The 17,616-nt window shown below is 34.1% G+C and overlaps 1 protein-coding gene across 1 annotated transcript in view; it reads left to right on the plus strand.

Annotated features, from left to right (window-relative positions):
* LOC126746511 (neurexin-1) overlaps positions 1–6,377 on the plus strand; it is a 336,936-nt gene extending 330,559 nt beyond the window's left edge. The window contains exon 27 of the transcript XR_007663913.1: positions 1,516–6,377. The gene's annotated coding sequence lies outside the window, so the exon portion shown is untranslated. The remainder of the gene's footprint in view (positions 1–1,515) is intronic.
* Positions 6,378–17,616: the final 11,239 nt, after the last annotated feature.

Genomic DNA, 17,616 nt, shown 5'->3' on the forward strand with positions numbered 1-17,616 from the left:
TGCTCGTCAGTAAATGTCGGTCTAAAGCGGCCTAGCGAAACTTTAACAGACTTTAAGACCTGTCTTTTTCTTAAAGCTGACTCACTAATTCCAACTCGTTCTGCGGCTCCTCTTTGGTAACACCTTGACTAATCAGGTTTCTCGCTTCGTCTATTTGCGCTTGAGTCACTAACGTTTTTTCTGGTTTTTTTCTTTAGTAATTTTGCTAAAAAATAAAGAAATATAAGTAAATGGAAGAAGACAGGGCAAGTGTGCGCGCGTATACTTATGCGCGTATACCCTGCGTACACTTACCCCAGACAAGAACAAAAAGATAAAGTATAAAAATTTAAAAAATAAGAAAAACATATAAAAATCCAATGGAGGTAAATAATTCTCTATTGAACCTTCTATACACTAAATTAAAACTTACCGGATTTATCTTTATACACAAACTATAACACAAAAAGAAAATTGCCCAAAAATTTTAAGAAATAGGTTAAAATTTATATTTTGCACGTGGCTGAAAAAGAAAGACGGTAATAACCGACCGCACATCTGCTTCTTAAAGGTGATTTAGCCGTACTGATTTGCATGGCAACGGAACATACGGAACTCCGCTCCCTACTATTTTCGTAAAGATATATGACATGCGCACACTTTTCCACTGCGCACACTTACCCTTAATGACTCTACATTAAAAATAATATTGGTTCCAATACTTAACCTTGTGAAACTCCTATATTTACTACCATCTCTGATGATGTCGCACCTGCAACTCTCACCACCTGATACCTGTTATTTAAGCACAATTTTATCAATTGAACTTATAGGCACAGAGTTTTTCTAATAGGATGTCGTGACTGAAACAATTAAAGGCTTTACTCAGGTTAAAAAAATAGAGCTGCCGTATATTGTTTATTATGTAATGCGTCCCAAACTTAGAAAACTAGGGCTAGAATACTCATTATAGAGTGTCTTCTGCGCCTGTGCGGAAACCAAATTGACTACCTGAAAATAAACCATTCATTTCGAAATACTCAATTTATTGTTTTCATTAGGACGCGTGGCTTTAAGTTTATAATTAAACCATGGTATTAATACCATTGGTCCGGACGAATTTTATAGGTCTTTCCGGAAATTAAGCGAGTCTCATTTGCACGAACTCAACAAACAAATTTACCCTCTGGCTCAAGTTAATGATCTTTTTCAGTATTATAAAAAGAGTTCAGTTAATTCACTTTCCATAACTTTGCCTTCTCCTCCTCCTTCTTCCTTTGTTTTTCTACTAACCATTTTTCCTCTCTATATATACAATTATTAATTTAACCACAAACAATTAATACTATTGAAATTAAGATAAACTCATATATTATTATTATATATAGTAAAAACGAACGAATCCCAAAATATAACTTGCTCAAAATTATTCTTGTTATGTACTCCCTAAATTCTTATATAAACTTGCGCCATTGTTCCTCTGCTAAAACTGAAAATTCTAATAATAACTCGTAATAGCGTGCTTATATTTTTTAGAAACGATTTAAGTCACATTAGGGAGAATATAATTTAAAAAAGGAAAATACTATTCTAGTCGATAAGGACGTTTATTAAGGCGACATATTATTGTAAATTATACTTATTACCCGCACTAGTTATACCATTTCTGACTTCTCACGTGTTACGGCAATCCCTCGACTATTATTATTATTATTATTAGTGTAAGATATACATACATACATGCATACAGGTATAATAACATTATTATTATTATGGTAAATTTTAAGCGCACAGTGATTCCTCTATTGCAAACTTTAAATAATGTAAATAATTTATAAAAGAAGATTAAATATTTTGGCTCTTTAAATACAACTGCATTATGTCGTAATGTTAGAAATTTGGAAGAAACGTGTGTGACAAAAAGGGGATTGAGTTTAATAATTCTAAACTTTATAACGAGTTTTTATAGGAAATATTGTTATAAACACCTTAAGTGTGAAAAGTTCTTCGGTCAAATTGTCTTAAAAGTAGTTGAAGCAAAAGTTTTTAGGGGGCATCAAGTTTATTTGGGAGCTGTAGATTTCCAACAGTCGGTTAAAGGAATGAGGAAATTCTTAATATAACATATTAAGAGACAAATGCTCAAACGCCAAGGGGTTGTGTCAATATAACGCTAAAGAGCAAACTTTATAAGAATAACCGATATCAGCGGTGATTGCTTTGAGCCCTTTTTTCAAGGTCATTTGTTTGCCAAAGAACTTCAAATTCAATATATTACGTGCACAATACATAGCAAAGTGAAAATCAATAAAAGCTAAAAATAGAACTTCATCTATGGTTACAAACCAAAACAATTATATAAAATATCAACACAATTTAAGACTTATACAATTTAATTCCAAGGCAGGCTATGTAGGCCATAGATATATTGGCACAATAAGTTCTTTCTGTTTAGTGTCATAGCTGTGGCCCAATCCTTCATTTGGCTTAATGTGCAAAAGAGAATCAAGGATATATTGAAATGGCAATGTTAGGGCTTTCAGATTTACAAATTTCCCTTTTTTTCCCAAAAAACAAACGCTCTTTTACAATTTTCCCTTATACCCTAGCCCAGCCAAAATTTGCACAGCTTTTCTGCAGACCAAAGACTCTTCCAGAACGAAGAGTCATTGGGTCATCTTCAATCAGAGCTATAACTCAAGCCAATACAGGATATATCAGTATTGAGTGGAAGAAGAGCTGATATGCCGTTTTTAAGGCCTCAGGAGATAATAAAATTATTCTAAAAGAGTACCCAGGGCAAACAGGCAGCTCTTGGAGCTGCCTACCTGCTCAGGAGCTGGTGGTCCACACGCTCGAACGCTTGAACAGGCACTAAACTGTTAGTTTTCATAAGAACTTGAACTTTTTTAAATAAGGTGTAGGATACCAAAAGCAGAGCTTATGTCGAAAAGCTGCTATTGTCCTCAATAAAGTTATTTTTAAGGTAGTAACTTTTTCAACTTTGAAATTACGGGCTGCAAAATTGGCTTATAATTGGAAACATCCCCTTCCTACCACCCTCTGCTGACAGTCTGGAAAACCTTTTCTTTAAATCATTAATTTATTAACTTTGTAAGAGGGACAATAATTAAGTTTTTTACAATTTTTATGAATTTTACACTTAACCAAAAGTACCTTTATTAAATTTATTTTTAGCAAAAAAACTACCAAATAAAAAAACGATTACTACAATTTACCTATGAAACATCCCTAATTGGATTCCACTAGCCCACATTAGCCTGAAATCCCACAGGAATGAATAATCTAGTAAACCAAAATGACAGCTTGACAAACCTTACAATATGTCTATATTAAATGATACAATACGTCAATATTAAAAACTAGGTTCAGAGAGTACTACTATTTGTCGGTCTGGCTGAGCTGGTAAATAAAAGTATTGTAATGAATATTTGTTCTTAACAGAAGGGTTGACCTTATATTTATCGCCATGGGTGTTGCCAGTCCTATTGAATATAGCACCTCTGGAAAATCTACAGAAGTAGTCAGAATGTTATACAAATTCTTGAAATATCTTTGCTTCCGACTAACAGCAGAAGAAAGACAAAACATCTGATACTGAACTATGTAGATATCATGAAGGTAGTTGTTAACAAGATCAATTTTAGAATTAGAGACTGCCAATTTCAAGACTTTCCGTGGAACCTGGTCCAACCCCTCGATATAACATTCATACTAAGGACTACATACTGAAGAAGCATACTCCAGCAAAGGTCTTGCGCATCTCTAGACAAAACCTGTCATTCTAAGGTCTTTTAATATAATCTCAGATATATGAAATTTAAACAAAAGAGTGAAGTCAAATACAACTCGAAAATCGCTAATAATTGTTTTCACATTTGGCAAAGGAATATGGTGCGAGGCAAATGTCGTAAATGTTGCATCGTTGTAGCAGTTCTATGCTTGCAGAAGCAGATACATACAGACAGGCCCGGATTTCCAAAAAAGGCCGCCCTGGGCACTGGGAAAAATGTCTTGACCTTTTTTTGAGGCGATTTTAGCTTGCGAAGTTAGGGTAGGTAAAATCGTATGCTGAGGTTTGTTATTTTTTGCTGGTCAATTTGAATATTAGATTGCATATTATCTAAAATTATCATATTAAAATACTAGTAAAATCCTTATTTTAGAAATCAATTGGTATCCAATTAAATATAATTTGCTTTCGTCTTTTTTTTTATCACGAAGGGAGGTTAAGACAAAAAATATATAAAATAACAGGAGAAAAATACTTTTTATTAAGAATTGAAAGATGTTAAATGTTCTGTCATTTAATATAATTGCAAAATGGAGACGGATTTTTAATTACAGACTTGTTTGATCATGTAGACAATAAAAATATTATTATATAATATAACTGTTTCGAAAAACGATCTGACTGCTATAGAAATCTAAATATGTATATGACCGTGTCGTTTTCATCGAAAGACGCGCCTGACTTTTTGCGTTGTGAACTGTTCGAAGATATCCTCGCAATTACTTCATTAAAGCAAATTTTTCTCTTAATATTTGACATGTAATTCCCCATGGTATAACCGTTGAAAATGTTTTCTTTTCTTTCTTGAGATTTGCCGCCCCTCAAAATTCTGCCGCCCTGGGCACTTGCCCCGACTGCCCCTAGTGTAAATCCAGGACTGCATACAGATGGCATTTGGCTGGATTCAACCAGCACGATGATCTGACTGTAATTTGACAGTAAGGAAGGAGACAGCTAGAAGACATTTCAGGTCATATGAAAAACATAAGGAACTGGCATATTGAAAGAACATGTGGATATCGTTCATGAAACATTAAAAAGAAGCGGCTTATATCTGATCGTTGAGGACCACCTGAAGTATTACTTAGCTCGTAGGATATAAAACCATCGACTTTTATAATTTATCATCTGTTTGATAGGCCCACATCCGTGGCTCAAAGCTTGCTCAAGAGCCTCCCATGATTTACCCTGTCGAACGCCTTAGAAATCTAAGACGTAGTCGGCGTAAGTAAACCGATTGATTTCTGTGGATCTTCCGATCTAAAGGCCAGCTTACTCAGTAAGATTTTCTGTTCAGGAAAGATACCCAATTCTAATGACTTATTAAATAAAAGGATAAGTGGATAACACAGAATAAAACGATATAAAGGGTGGTATGCTATCAGTTCTTGGACCCTTATTAGTGTTCAGCCTGCAAATGTCACCGTATACTCTGGAAATATTAATGTGGATATTACTAATATTGTTATTATTGATGGTTAAAGATTTTCATACAGGGTAGTCTTTGGTTGAATAAACTGTTTTAAAGTAATCAGCAAGAAGATCAGCTAGGTCATGGGGCCTACAAATGTTTTAATAATTTTCTCGAGTAAGAACACCAGAATCATTTCTGTATCTTGCTGTGATCAAATTCATTTCTAATCTAGAAACATATTGTTCAGAGCAGACATTCCGATCGTAATGTCAAAAAAGTAATTTATTAAAAGTAAATCATCTTTAGAACGTGACTCTTTGAAACTTTGCAATTGAAAAATGCACCTGTTTCATTCAGATTACCTACCAAATTTTTAAAAAAAACCTTAGAATGTGCCCACGAGACCCTCATTTTAAAGGTACTGCAACTGAATGAATAACTGAATAAACTATACCGACAAAAACATTTAACATAATATCTAACGAATCGTGTTGAAGCATATAATTTGAATTAAGCTGACGAACACTTATTAAAGACTAAGATTTTTTAGATTCGAAAAAAAATTCTGAGGTATAATAATTTTTCATGACCTTTGCAGACAAGATACAGTCACAAGAAATCATATCCAGTGTATTCTCCAAGTGATTTAGATATTATTCAATTGACATATGTTATGGAAACTGCATAAGTCCGACATAAATTCATCATGGATTCAAACTGGTGGCCCAAGAACAAGAGTTGTCAGAAGATAATATTAAAGTTCACGAACAGTAGGAATGAGCATAAACACCCACATAAACACCCAGACGCAAGATCGACGTTTTGGCTAAGTATGGTGTATTTTTAATGCTAACAATCACCAGCTTAAGGTCTGTTGACACGTTTATTACAGTACTACAGGGTTCCCTTGAGAACGCCAACAATACTCTACCATCTCTTAAGGAGGTGCTATAGGTTTTGCACTTCTTTCAGTCCTATAGATGTTGGATTTATCCCAATCTAGCTGCGCATCTGATACGTCAGCTAAAAAACAGTACTGAGAGCAATTATGGAGTAGCAATTAGAGATGATATTATTTTGGAATATCAACAATTAAGTTCTTAATTCGCCAACATTTTAGTAGTAAATATCTATTGAATGGTTGCTTTGTTGTAGAAAATCCATTTATTGTTTTTTTCTTAAAACTCTACAAGGTGTCTACTATAAAAACCGCCAAACTTTAAGAGGTGAGTAAACAAGTCATTTGCAACAAAAAAGTCGTATAAAATTTTTTCGAAAAGTTGCTAGTTCTTCTGGTATTTAACATTTTTTGATTTTATCAAATTTCTTTGTTTTTTTTTTCATATAAACAAGAATATCTCCGTTATTCTTACTACCACATAAAATGTAGATATACCATCTGAAAGAGAATTAAATTTGCTATAAGATGGGTATATTTAAGTTTTTGAGTAATTTTTTATACCTGGTGTTATCAGAAGTTAAATGTAACATTTGGGAAATGTGCAAAATTAGTGGTATCTTCTTAGTTGTCGTTTTTCCAAAATTTGGTAAATAGGGACATGTTTTTTTTTCAGCAAACACTACTGCATTTAATATGCTTTTTAATGATATACTTACTTTTGTGATAGCTATTTGTTTTCACAGCAATATCATGGGCAAGAGAAAGAAAACCACAAAAATTGAAAATTTTTGAATTTTATATTTTTTGATTGACCAAAATTAAAAAATCAAAATTTCACTAAACAAACCTAAAATTATAACAATTGTTCAAAATGTCTTCCCTTTTGTTCAATACATTTGATGCATCTTCTTCTGACACTATCAACAACCCGTTGAAGTTGAACGCGTTTTTGTCGCATTTCATTGCAACACACACTAATTCGATTAATTAGTTCGTCTCGAGTATTAATGTTAATACTATAAACATTAGATTTTAATGTGCCTCAGACATAAAAGTCAAGGGGCGTAAGGTCAGGGCTTCTGGGCGGCCGTATCTTTCGATCCATTTCTTCCCAAAGTATTGATTCAAGGAATTTTGCACAATTCTGCCATTATGGGCTGGGCATCCGCCCATTTGAAACCAAAGTTCCTGTCTAGCGGCTAAGGGGAATTCTTCCAGAAAGTATTTCAAATGAAACGGATGCAAATTATTTTTTTTTAAGAACTCTATGTACAGTGGAATGATGAATCCTTAATGCAGCACCAATGCGGCGAGTACTTCTAGATCTTCTGTATCTTCTGTAACAGCTCTCATAATCGCAGGTTCTTGTCTCCAGCGTTGACCATTTTGACCACCTTCTCTAATCCACAAACCTCGAAAGGAACCAGTTTCCCCACAGCGTCTAAACACTTCTGCAAATGTACTTCTATGGGGTTGCCGTCTATTAGGAAAAGGAAGCGCATAGTCCCTTGCTGCCTCCCGCGAGTTTCCATTTGCGACACCGTAAATAAATAAGATATCCTGGTATTCAATGTTTGTGAAACTAGGCATTATTTTTTTAAGCACGTTTAAATCAAATTACTTATTTAACTACTTTAAGTCGAAGTGAAAACAGTTGACAGTTCTTGTCAAATTGACAGTTCTTGTCAAATTGTAAATATCTATGCTTTTGTTTTAAAATCAAGTAATACATGGTTTGTGAATTTCCTTCTTTTGCGGATTCATTGCCATTCACAAAAGAAGGAAAACCTGCCTTTTTTCTTAAAGAATGAATATTGCGATATGTTATTTGTTTACGGCTTCTCTAATGGAAATTTGTGGAGTTGTTGTGTTAGGGAAGATAGATCTACAAGTACTCACCGCATTGGTGCTCAAAAGATCAAGAAATATAAAATTTGAAAATTTTCAATTTTTGTGGTTTTCTTTCTTTTGCCCATGATATGGCTGTGAAAACAAATAGCTATCACAAAAGTAAGTATATCATTGGAAAGCATATTAAATGCAGTAGTTTTTGCTGAAAAAAAAAATATCCCTATTTACCAAATTTTAGAAAAACGACACCGAAGAAGATACCACTAATTTTGCACATTTCCCAAATGTTACATTTAACTTCTGATACCACCCGGTATAAAAAAATTATCAAAAACTTAAATATAGCATAAAATATAATTCTCTTTCAGATGGTATATCTAAATTTTATGTGGTGGTAAGAATAACGGAGATATTCTTGTTTATATGAGAAAAAAACAAAGAAATTTGATAAAATCAAAAAATGTTCAATACCAGAAGAACTAACAACTTTTCGAAAAAATGTTATACGACTTTTTTGTTGCAAATGACTTGTTTAATCACCTCTTAAAGTTGGGCGGTTTTTATAGTAGACACCCTGTATAGGGTATCATTATGATACTGGATAGATACATTTTCATCCTGAGCTCGACGGTTAATAAGCTCAACAGATAATTTCTTTTACGTATTCCTCTTGTACGTGGTAAGGTCAACGTTTATAAAGACGTCTCTTTCTTTTAGTTTCAAAAACGATTTTTGATAAGATTCATGACATCATCTGGTGATTTGAGAACTACCTTCAAATGAGATCGTAGTCTAGGAGTTTGCTTGGATACTTGACCTCCTATAAGTCTTTATATAGATATTCGAAGGTCATATTTAAATCTGGGATTGCTTAAAGCACCCTTAAACATTATGATTTAACGTACTGTTTATACGACTTAATAGGATTATGTGCTTGATTGATGAGTCACCTTGTAATGCAAAAGTAACTTGCCCCCACAAGTACAAAATTAAGGTCGAGGCTATTTATTTCCCATTGTATCCTTCCACTTTCTAGAGGTGTGATAACTCGTTACGGTGTGTGTTTAACATTTCCAACAAATGATCTTGAAAAGCGCATCCATTGACACATTTAATAGCGACGCCATCCAACAAAGGGATCCTCACTCCTGGATCAGAGGTCCCATTCAAGGAATGATCTTTTAAATGAATCCTGAAGGAACCACTTGTACAGTGGGCATGTACATATGAGAAAGTTGTTTGTTTTTGGTCTATAAATTTACTTTGTGTCTATTTAGTTGTAGTGTAAGTATGCACAGGCAATACACTGCACTGGTCAATCTCTTTTTTATTCATGCATTAACATGCTACAGAAAATCATAAGGCCAGATGCTGGTTGCTGGTCACTGAAAGGAAAAACGTGCTTCTGTACAACAATCAATTTAGCTTGAACGCTAGTAATCGCAAGAAAAGAAACACGATCTAAATTTATCTATTTAACGAAAATTGCATTCCGCACTCAAAAGCTGGTTAGCCAGACCTGTATACGTATGATATGATGATGAAAATTTTGACACCTTTCATACTCGAAAAAGGCATATATATGGAGCGTGGAATGAGTATTGGTGCATTATCAGCAGTGTCCTAATCGATAGGACATGTCACAGTCATTGGTATAGACCTTTGGACGCCTATTTCTCGTAAATAAGACCACGGACGGGTTATAATTTTCTTTAAAATTACATAAAGCTTGAGAAAATTTTTCTGAAGTGCTTTTTCCACTTAAAGTATGCTTTAGTTCCAAATATTTCAATAGTTTTCTCCCGGACTAAGCTAAGGAAGCAACCGTCGGTGGTACATAAGACTGCAAATAACTGACTACATATTAACGAGCATATCTTTTTAGATAGTTCAACTTAGACTTATGAGAGATAACAAACACTGAAAAATAATGCAGTTGTGTTTATATGGGCCAATCACAGAAAGTTTCCAGTCTCCAAACCCGGTGGTCAGATTACTCAATTTTTATGTAAAATATTAAAAAAAAATTAACCCAACAAGGTTCCTTAATAACCGTAGCAAATTAGCGGCTTATCAGTTGTATCATAGAATAACCCCGAAGTGTAAAAAATAAAAAATAAACTTTAAAAGCCATTTTCATAGTCGAACGTTTCGGCACTAGTGTGTGTTGCGGCAACTTCAGGGATTGTGAAAGTGGCTCGCGCGTATGCACGCGCTATGGTAGAATTTTAGGTTAACGATTGAAATTGTAAATAAAAGTATTAATTAGTCAAATTAGCGGACTCACATTTTTCGATATAAACACCCTTCAAGACACTTTGTAAGTATTTAAAACGGCCGTTTTGGTTCTCTCTCTCACACTCGGGTTTTGTTGTATATAAAGGATTTTATGTAAGTAGCGAAATTAGATTTTTGTATTATAGTTTCATTTTGTTAGTGCTATTCAATAAAAATGGCGTATATTTGGATGTTAAAGTTGCGTTTTCTTTCTTTTTTGCCCATGCACAGTAACAGAAAACAGATTAAATTAAACTAAAATAAAACCTTGAAGGCATTAACAAAAACATACTAAATAAAGGGATTATAATCTTCAATAAATACCATGGAAAAACAACATGAATATTTTTTACAATTGCATCCCAGGCAGATAATTTTTTCACAAATTATTTTAAAAAATCCTCAATAATTGTTACAAAGGTCTAAATTCCAGACTCCTCTTTCAAATTATTGTAAGTTCAGATTGCAACCTTCTGAAGGAAACAATTCTGCAAACCAAACACAGGATTTTGTTTCTTAGTGACCAGCGTCGAAGATCACTATGTAGTACAATGCAAAATGATATAGTCTTGATCCTCCTTATATATTTGCCAGACTGTGGTCAGTCAGTGCCAGACTAATTCAGTCCTAGTTATCGAGTCAGTATGCGAGTTTGCGAATTGCTAGATTTCTCAGATCCTCAGCAAGCACCTCCTCCTTTAGAAAACATAAAGCGTCCCAAAGGTCCTTATAGGTTGGCTTCTACCGTGACGCTTCTTTGGTAATCAGGTAAAAAATCTTTCTACCAGTCTCTTAATCGGTTATCTTGAGTGCTTACCTGACTCTAGGATTATGCGAACGCAGCTCCAAACTTTCAGTGGAAAACCTCGGCTATCCCTCCAGAAAATCCTTAGCCACACACTGCACCAGAGCATACAGATGCTGGAACAGTAAACAGGACTTGCTGCACTTCACAGGTTAATAACCAACCCTAATACCAACTCTTTAGGCCAGTAGAATGACGGCCATAAACTCATCGAATGTTAAAATCTGCCTTTGGTTAGACTTGCCGCAGTACAGCGTTTTTGTGGTTTCCATAATAGAGACCCAGCCGGTTAAATTGAATGACTCTAGCTAGCTTTACCCCAGAGCGGCTTTTGTAGTTTTTTCTAAAGGATATACTCATATTTCTAGAAATTTGTATATCCAATCCTAGGATATTTGAAGTTTTGGTGACAGTTCCTTCCGTTTCTTAAGATTGTAAAATCAAACTCTGATCTTTGGAATTGACATCAATAGCGTCCTTTATTTGATCGCTGTCATCTTGTATGGAAATCTGCAGTTGACTATAAACATCCATTCTGCTACACAGCATCTGTTCCTTGTGGGCAACCGTACTTCAGATCGCATAGAAGACGAATCTCTTATAGGCTTTCATGAATAGATCATCGATAAGCCAGCAGCAACAAATGAAGAAAGATATCCCAGTCTCTTTGGTTGGTAGATTCTACTTTTTTGTTAGTTCCACCATATCATCTGATTGCGGTTTTAATGCAGTAGTCCTCGTTCTCTTGATTCCGAGCGTCTTATAGATGTTCTGGAACAAACTGGATTCAAAGTTTCGCCATTGGTCTGAAAGTGGCCCCAAAGGTACATCAAATCAGCAGATTTATTCTTTTGCTAAATCATCGACGATAGATTGACGATTTCCTGATTTGGTAGCGGGTAGCCCTCAACCCATTTGCTAATGTAGCCCATCACGAACACAATGTACTTATTGTACCACTAAAAGTACCGCTGGATCTCTCAGTCGTCCCTTCGCTGCAACGGCCGGTAAAACAATACTTCGAGGGAATTTATTGTCTTCTTTATGTGTTTACACTTCTTTTGAATTCCGTAGCTACTTTATCTTTTCTTATATTCTTTAAAAGATCTGATATAGTTTTGAAGTTTCTCTCTACCAGTAATGTACTCATATTTTCCTTTAAAATTCTAAGCTCTATTTCTATGAATGTGGCTGCTCTATATGGGTCAAACTGAGGACCGATGAAGATGGTATAATCTGGAGTATCTAATTTGCTGCAGTACCAGCAATCCTTGCAATAAATTTTTCTATTGGTTTTTATATAGCTGGAAAAAACTTAATGGTTGGTAAAGGCTTGGGCAGTGAAGTGATTTACTTTGCCAAACTCCCTCAGTCTTATGAGTAGCAATCTCGCAGCCCGTAGTTTCCAATTTACAGATAAGTGCTTTTAGTGGCTTGCATCAAAAGCAGGCAACTGACCAGCAATTTCAATAAAACGATCCTTCCCAGAGGATTTCTCAGGCTGTACTGACGCATCAAAGCTCTATTGCCTACTACTTGGTGCATTTCTTGCACCAGCTTCTCTTCTGCCTTGCTGTTGACCCAGTGAAATCTTTCCCTCACTTTTCTCATTTTCTTCGTTACTCCAAGACATCCTGACAGACCGGCGTAAATTAAAACGTAAGTATAGCAGAATTTCAGCTGATACAAGAAAAAAATGTAGACGGCAGAATTTTAGAAAGTGATAATAAATTCACGACTGCTTGGAGTATCATAAACGAGCTACAAGGCAAAATAAAAAGGATGCTGTTAATCTACTATGGTAAGCGAGTTGCAGAGCAGTTTAATCAAAATTACAATCTTCTCAAAATCAAGTAAGACAAAACCTGCCTGTTACATAATTCTGAAGTCAAATTCCATTCAATAATAATAGTTTTTCTAGTACACCAGTTACAATAAAGTAATAAGAATATTTAAGGGCATGACAAGCATAGTTTTGGTTTTGACGAGATTGCAAATAATTTTAAAAAATGTTGTGCATTTGAACACTCCCTTAATGGGTATCATAAATATTTCGTTTAAATATGGCGTTTTTCCAGAGAAGCTAAGAACCTCAAAAGTAATTCCATTATATAAAAAATGAGATCCAATTTTTCTGGAATTATAAATGATTTCTTTTTTTTCAAAAGTGTTTCAGTTCGCCTTATGATCGAGATTGTTAGATTTCTTTTACAGCCAGAAGCTATTAAGCGAGACTGAACCGCCTTCATGATTATCTGGAGAATATTATCTTAGTATGGGAAGAGAAGAGTATTGCAATGGGGCTCTTCTGTGAGTAGCAAAGCAGAAAATTGGCTTGTTAAAAATATACTTACATTAAATCAAGATAAAACACAATTTATCTTTTCAACACTTCAACGAAGTAATATTCCGGAATCTTCAGATGTACGGACTGCTGGCACTACAAAATTCCTGGGAATGCACATAAATCACAAATTGAATTGGAACACGCATATACAAGAATTAGAATTGCATAGAAACGCTGAAAATATATTTTACAAATTTTCAATCTTTATCAAGGTTCGGGGCAATTTTTTGGGGTCGTTCTAGTATGTTGGAGGTTATTTTCTTACACAAAAGAGAACAATATCTAACTGTGTATGCTTTATATATTTTTAAATTTATTATTTTCGTTCTAAGAAATGAACAAAAATTTCAAAAATTTGACTGTAATACACCCTTATTAAACTATAATATCCCTCCACACAGATCGACATTTACTGGGAAATTAGCAACAAATATTTGCAATTTCAATAAGATAACTGCAAAATTAAACAAGGCGCAAAAAACACTCCATTTTTTAAGAAATCTTTATTTAACATATTACTTAGCGTTGAAATTTGTGATTTTTATTGCAATTTTCATTCTAGATAGTCAATTATTTGTTTTCTGGAAAATTTGCTTGCTTTGTCTTTTATCTACTTGACAATTTGTAGTTTGACTCTAAACTACAAATCATCTAAATTATTGCAGAGTTGGTATATATATGTTACGAGTAAAGCTAGAATAACGGTTAAACTTAGGTTTACCCGGATAAACTGCACAATACCCAGAAAACATGGATAAAGTCCAAATAATCCGCGTTCTATCCGCTTTTGCGTGGGTAAAGTTGGATGCAGGAATTATTATTGCATCATCTTTCACCACGTTCAGTTCAGTCAGAACACAAAAAGGAATTGGTCTGTTTTCTGTGAGTTCAGTAAAACCTAAAATGGCAACCGAAGAGAGTGGACGTGCGCGTTTAGCACAGCGTTTTTATGAAGTTTTTAACGAGTTGGTGTCTACGAAAAGTGCAAATAGTTTTTATTTTAATAATGAACAATAACAAGAAATGTTAGAATCAGTCAAGTTGGCAAAAAACTTTAAAACTAAGACTACGCTGCAATATCGGCGGTTAAAGAGGTTTGACATATGTTCTGTTAGAGGCGTTGAAAAGCTTATTGCTCGTGTATCGTCAGGTGAATCTAGCATTAAATATTATGTTACAAACGACGAAATGTTTGACATTTTGCATGATGCACATTTAGCTATAGGACATGGCGGTAAGAACCGTATGGAAAGCGAATGTAACAAAAAGTACAAGAATATAACTCAAGATGTTATTAAGTTATATCTGCCTTGGTGCCAAAAGAAACTGAAATCTGCCAAAAAAGGACTTGTGGTTAAACCAATGGTTTTTTCGGAGATGAACAGCCGTTGTCAAGTGGATCTAATTGACATGCAATCCCATCCGGATAGAGAATACAAATTTATTATGGTGTATTAGGACCACTTAACTAAGTTTGCTCAAATACGTCCATTAACGTCGAAAAGGGCTGAGGAAGTAGCTAAGAGCCATATTTTGTATTTTCGGTGCCTTATCTATACTACAATCGGACAACGGCCGCGAGTTTGCCAACCATGTCATTGAAGAGTTATGTACGATGTGGAGTGGCCTTAAAATAGTCCATGGGAAACCACGTCACAGTCAGTCACAAGGCAGCGTGGAAAGAGCAAATCAAGATATACAGAATATGCTTATGACGTGGATGGACGATGAAAACTGCACGCGATGGTCAGAAGGTCTAAGATTTGTTCAGTTAATGAAAATAGGGCATACCATGATGGGATAAAACAAGCTCCTTATGCCGCCATGTTTGGGCATGATATTAAAGTCGGCCTATCCACATCAGCTTTTCCAAAAGAAGCTATTGAAAATCTACGAACCGAAGAAGAGCTCGAGAAAGTGGTAAGGGAATTTGGTTTAGGTGAACAGCCTCAACAAGAAATAAATATAAACCAGTCTATGGATAGTGACCCAGAACCAGACAATTTTCAAGAAGATATTACTGAAGGTGGCAATATGGAAAATGGCAACAATAATTATCGAGAAAACGCTAGTAATACAGAAACTTCAGAAAATCAGAGCAAGTGTGTAGAGTGTGACAATTTAAATACATCAGGGAATATAAGGTGTGAACTTTGCTTGTACCAAAGGAATATACAGTCAAACAGACTAGATGCAAAAAGGAATTTAGAAAATCAAGCAAAGAAGATGAAAGCTTTATCTAATTCAAAGTTTCCCCCATGTTCTGTTGGAGATACAGTGAGAGTAAAAATTCCAGACGTTGATCGAGGAAGGGGTGATTTTAGAAACATTCTCATGACAGTTATCGAGAAAACTGACGACGATTTGTATAAGCTAGCGAACAAAAGAGGAACTATCGAAGAAATGTTTTTCAGGAACCAATTTTCTGTGTGCAGTGAGAAGCTTATTGAGATGGAAAGTGTATAACCGGAAAAGAAAAAATTAAGACAACTTGCAAACGAACAGTCACTTTTAGGAGGTCAAGGTTATAAACGATGCAACTGTAAAACTAAATGCATGACCAATAAATGTAAATGTAAAGCTATTGGAAATCTTTGTAACTCGAAATGTCACAGCAGCTTGTCTTGTTTGAACAAATAGATTATATTATCTTTTACTTTGTTAGGATACAGTTTTAGTGTAACCTTTGATTTGTAAAATCTGTTTTTTTAATTAAATAAATTTCTCCAAATAATTATGGCGTTATTTTTTAACATTAACCACGCCAAGGCGGATAGAACGCGGTTTACCCGTTAAAGGTTACGGCAAAGTATATAGATTTCAACTAGTTAGACTGTGGTTACGGTAAAGCCCGAAACGTGTACAATTTTATTAATATTTTGAACTTTACCCATGTTTTCTGGGTATTGTGCAGTTTATCCGGGTAAACCTAAGTTTAACCGTTATTCTAACTTTACCCGTAACATATATACCAGATGCATTGGTATATACTGAAGTTTTATATTGTATGGCTCTTTGAACAAAGAAGTAGTACCCTGCTATGGTAAAAGGATGTACTCGCAAAAATATAGTTTTGAGAAAAACGCGTTTTAAGTTAAAAGTTGTGTATTTTTTTCTTGTAATCCAAAACGCTTCAAATTTTTACAGAAGATTTAATATACTACATTAGAGGTAAGTATCTAATTTTTATTAAATTGTTACTAGTTTTTGAAAAAAAGTCATTACATTGTTTTACCAAAGTATTTCTAAATTTTTATTAATCCTCAAACTTTGGCAAAATAATGTAATAACCAATACATCTTTTTGCCAAAGTAAAAGAGTTTGATTTCATTCATAAAAACTTACCTATTTGAGCTATTGTATAATACATTATTTGGCAAATCGCTAAATATACATTAATTCTGATTTGGTATATCAACTATAAATATATTAAGAGAAACAAAAATGATAAACGCCTTTATTCATAAAAAAAATAACAAAAACATATTATAAAAACAAAAACAAATATTATTATAAATAAATATATATTTTTTTTCGAACGTCAGAAGATCATTTTTACTCCTATAATAAAACAAAATACTCAAAAGTATATAGAAAGAAGGTACGACGAAAGGATATAATAAATTTTATAACTCTGAACCCTCTCTCTTATTTATATCTAATAATTGCAAAGTGAATAAACGAAACACTCTAATCCACACCAAAACCTTTAAAAGCTTACATTAAATCCATATAAGTATACGGTCGTGCGTACTACATTACATTATTATTTTTGTAAATACAATTTTTTTTTCCGAGAACACCCAGCTCTAAAATCCCAGCTCAGTATAATACATAACCATAAAGTTTTAAACCATAATAAAACTTAAGTTAATTATTTCCCAATTTTCTGGAATTAAATAAATATTCCGCATTATTTATATTATGTAACTTACCCCTTGAATACTTCGCGCCATTTCAGCCAGTCTTTTAGATCTGGATGCCATTATTTCAGCTTAAAAACCCAAATTTATTATATTTTTTAGCACTTAACTACTTTTCGAGACAACTCACTACTAACTGCGGTGAAATAATGTATTAGTAAAATAGGCTTTGGAGCGTTCCCGCATAATAATGACATCTCCAATGGCAAAACAGGGTATTGTAAAATACATTATTTTACCACAGTTTAAGACGTGTTAAAAAAATCAAAAAACAACGGTATTCGCCATTACACTATTTTACCAAA

Source organism: Anthonomus grandis, chromosome 2 (assembly GCF_022605725.1).
Source record: "Anthonomus grandis grandis chromosome 2, icAntGran1.3, whole genome shotgun sequence".
Classification (NCBI taxonomy): Eukaryota; Metazoa; Arthropoda; class Insecta; order Coleoptera; family Curculionidae; genus Anthonomus; species Anthonomus grandis.